Below are 4,055 nucleotides of genomic sequence, written 5' to 3'. Positions count from 1 at the left end.
TGGTGCTATTGAACTCCTGCAAAAGCTCCTCTTCTTCCTCCTGTGTTGGGTGGTGGGTCCCTCTGCCTGGGGGGGTCTCCTTGTCCACCTGCCCCATGATCTTTATATCTTACGTGTATTCCTTTACTCCTTTGCCTTTTGTCATCTCTCTCAATCCACCTGAATTTGGGGAGGGGGAGATAAATGAGTGCTCTGCAGATTATCTTGTACCCTACACCCACCTTCATACCCCGGGAAACGAGGTACAGAGCTCAGGAGACCCAGGTGAAGCAGGGCCTCGGGGCCCCTGCATCCCCTGGGCGATGGCGCCCAGCAGGTTCCTTAACAGCAGGCTCCATAGCTGCAGAGCCTGTGGCTGAGTGAGGTCCCTCTGTAGCTGGGTTGACAATGCAGAGGAGAGTTTGGGGTCTACTTGCCACCGGGGGCAGAACGGGAAAGGGGGGTGGGGAACACATGTCCCCAGGTGTCTGTCTCTATGGGCCCAGCGCTGGCGGGGGCAGCAGGTTCCACTGCCCTGCCCTCTGTGCCGGCAGAGAATAAAGTTGACAAGGGGGCACTCGGCAAACTTCCTGACAACGCTCCCTCCACGCAGCAAACACCCAGCATGCGCCTCCCATGCACAGGCAGGCTTGGGCGCTAGACAGTTTAAAGATGAGGTAAGATCCCGTTCCTGAAGAGATGATGTTTCGATGAGGAGGCAGTGGTGTGAATAACAACAAAGTCCCTCTTAGAAAGTCCCTTTGAGGAGGTGGAAGGGTTGGACAAGCAGTGGCTGGTGGAGGAGAACGGTCTAAGGCAGCGCCCCTTGAACTTGAACAGGCACACAAAATCCTCGGGGATCTTGGCAAATGCAGATTCTGACCCGGGAGGTCTGGGTGGTGCCTGAGATTCTGCATTTCTACAAGTTCCCGGGTGATGCTGTTGCTGCTGGTCCATGGACCACACTTTGAGTAGTAAGGGGAGAGGGAAGCCACAGCTCCCTGCGACACCCTTGCTGCCATACTGTGGGTGATGTGCAGACCCCTGGGAACCCCACCAGGAGAAGAGTCCTGTGGTCTCTCAGGGAGGTGCTACGCCCACGCAGGCCTGAGTCTCGGTGCTGGGCCGGCCAGGCTGCAGGCCTTCCTACCTGGCGTCTCACTGGCCAGGAATTCATGCCATCCCAGGGGGAAGGTGCTGGGGGTGGGTGTGCCCGGGTGGGACAGTGCCCATCAGCTTGGGGGCTTGGGCAGGTGAAACCCCCCCTCTTCAGAACATCAGGGGCTCCGGCTCTGTTCCAGGGTTGGAGGCTGGATCAGACAAGGTCCTACAGGCATACCCGTGTCCGGTTTCAGAGTTTGTCATCGGGTCCCCATAAGTGCAAAGTGAGGCCTGTGTGTGGAGCCAGCACATGTGGCAGGTGTCCAGGAACCCTTGGTAATCTCGGGGCCGAGTGACTCAGCAGCCCGTGACATTGGCCAGGGGCCAGGACAGTGCGGGCCACCCTTGGAACCTAGCTGGGAAAACCCTCCCCAACCATGGAGCTTCGAGGGCCCCTTTCAAGGCGGAAGATGTGCGTGTGGGGAGAGCGGCTGACCCGGGGTTAATAAATAAGCTTAAAGGTTAATCCAGCGTGTGACCAAGACAGGCTCACTCTACGGGTCTGGAAGATGTCCCGTTACCGAAAAGAGACACTTTAGAATTCTGAAGAGCAATATGTGCTATCAGGACCTTCAAAAGGATTGTGCGTGGTGATACCTATCTGGAGGGATGTTACTGGATCCAGCAAGTCCTTCTGCGGCGGTTCGTATCGTTACCTCTTTAATATTTATTGAAACTACACTCTCACCGTCCTCAGCCCAGGCATGGTACGGCGCCTGGCAAAAGCCTCTTGCTGCTTTTCCTCTTTTTAGCCCCGTCTTGTCCAAGCCTATACCCACACTGGCCAAGAAGATCTCTCAAAACTGTGAACATAACTGGAGCTCTCTTTCTTGAAGCTGCTTGTCACCCTCTGGGGCAGAGCCAGCGGGTGGGCTCTGTGCTCAGGGCCCCTTTCTACTCCAGTCCTGTAATCCTCCATCCCTACACATTCTTCTGGGGCCCAGACCTTCTCCTCCCACCTCTACCCCACCCCCCGCCTCAGGACCTTTGCACATGCTGTTCTCCTTCCTCAAATACCCACCCCACCTCCCTCTCCCTGCCTCGGACCTGTGCCCTCTCTCGGTTCTTCCGGAGCCCCCTCCCCAGCAGTTAATGTCTTCTGCTTTGTCCCGCTGACATTGTGTGATCAGACTATGTCGTGATGACTTTTTACCTCTGTCTCTCTACTGAACATACCTCCTTGCTGACTCATCTTGGGTCCCCAGGGCCCAACATGGGGCCTGACACCTGGTAGGTGTTTAATATATATTTGTGGAGCTGAAGTAATGATGAATTCTTTCACAGCCTTTGGGATCTGAGTCTTGGTAGGTGGAGGGAAATTGCTGGAAAAAAATTTAAGAACTGGGCTTCCCTGGTGGCGCAGTGGTTGAAAAAAAAAAATTTAAGAACCAAGTGGAATAAATAAATGTGTGTCTGAGTTTCCTAGGGTGCAGTAACCAAGCACCACAAACCAGGGGGCTAACAATGGCAGACATTTATTCTGTCATGGTTCTGAAGGCCAGAAGTCCAAGTTCAAGGTGTCTGCAGAGCCATGCCCCTCCGCAGGCTCTGGGGGACCATCTCTCTGTGTGCCTTCCAGTTTCTGGGGGCTCCAGGTGCTCTTGGGCTTGTGGCCATATCACTCCGATCTCTGCCTCTGTTTTTGCGTGACCTCCTTTTCTCCCTGTGCCTCTCCTCTGTGTGTCTGTCACTTGTCATTGGATTTAAGGTAATCCAGGATGTTCTCATCTCTAGATCCTTCATCACATCTGCAAAGACCTTTTTGCCAAATAAGGTCACATCCCCAGGTTCTGGAGAGTAGGGTGTGGACACATCACTTTGGGGGCCACCATTCAGCCCCTTACAGTGTGTAATGAGATGAATCCCAAGCCCTCTGAGACAAATGCAAGAGTGGGTCTCATAACAGCTGGGAGTGGGTCAGTCCAGGCAGGAAGAGCACGGGTGACCAGTGACTGCACGGTCATTCTCTGGTGGCTGCAGGCAGTGTGGAGAGAACCGAGCGGGGACACCTGGATCCTGGCCCCTGCCCCATCACCCCTCCACTCCGGGGCCAGCACTTTATGTTTCTGGGGCTCTTCTCTGTGGCAAGATGAGAGGTGAGGACGCATCTCAGGATCCTTCTGTCTCTAAGTCTCTGTCCCTTTAGTCTATTGGCGAATGCAGAGAGGGGAACCCGCAGCAGCAGACACCCTGAAGGAGTATGGGGTGGGGTTGGGCGTGGGGCTTACCACCCTGTGGCATCCCTGTGAGGCTTGAGGGAATCACCCGACATCTCTGAGCCTCCTTTATTCGCGAGTCACCCACCTCCTCAGTAGTCCAGAGCATTACCGAGGCATCAGCCTGGTGCCCACACATAATCACAGGACCCCTGTTGACCAACTGTCACGCCTCACAAAAGAGGGTTGGGACCCCCTGCCTTAGGTTGGGTTCCTCCAAAGGTCTGAGTGTAAACCATTTATCTGGAGGTGATCTCAGGAGGGGAAGTGAGACAGCGAAGAGAAGGAAGCCCACAGGGGATGGTATCAAGCCAGCTACCTTCATGGCACTGGGGCCAGACAAGCTGGGGATGGACCCACCAGCTCCGGGCTGGAGGCTGCTCTGGGGGCCTTATGTCTCTAAAACTTCTGACTCGCTCTACGTGGCCCCCTCGAGCTCCTGAAGCCAGAGAAAGCCCTCGGGTACCCGCAGTAGGTACCATCAGAAGGTACAGAAAAGAAGTCCTTTGCCCCCTTCCCCACAGAACCAAAGGAAGTGAGCACAAGGCAAATAAGAAGGGCTGAATCCACATAGCTGGGGCTGAGGGAAAGTCCAGTCTCAGGCCACCTGCTTTGAGAAGGACCAGTGGACAAGGCTGTGGGTTGCAGGACGATTCCAGCAGTTTCCAGACATCACTGTTCTTGCATCGGGTCAAAGCA

The sequence above is a fragment of the Neophocaena asiaeorientalis genome, unplaced genomic scaffold (assembly GCF_003031525.2).
Source record: "Neophocaena asiaeorientalis asiaeorientalis breed wild unplaced genomic scaffold, Neophocaena_asiaeorientalis_V1.1 scaffold43, whole genome shotgun sequence".
Taxonomy (NCBI): domain Eukaryota; kingdom Metazoa; phylum Chordata; class Mammalia; order Artiodactyla; family Phocoenidae; genus Neophocaena; species Neophocaena asiaeorientalis.
This window is presented reverse-complemented; position numbering follows the sequence as displayed.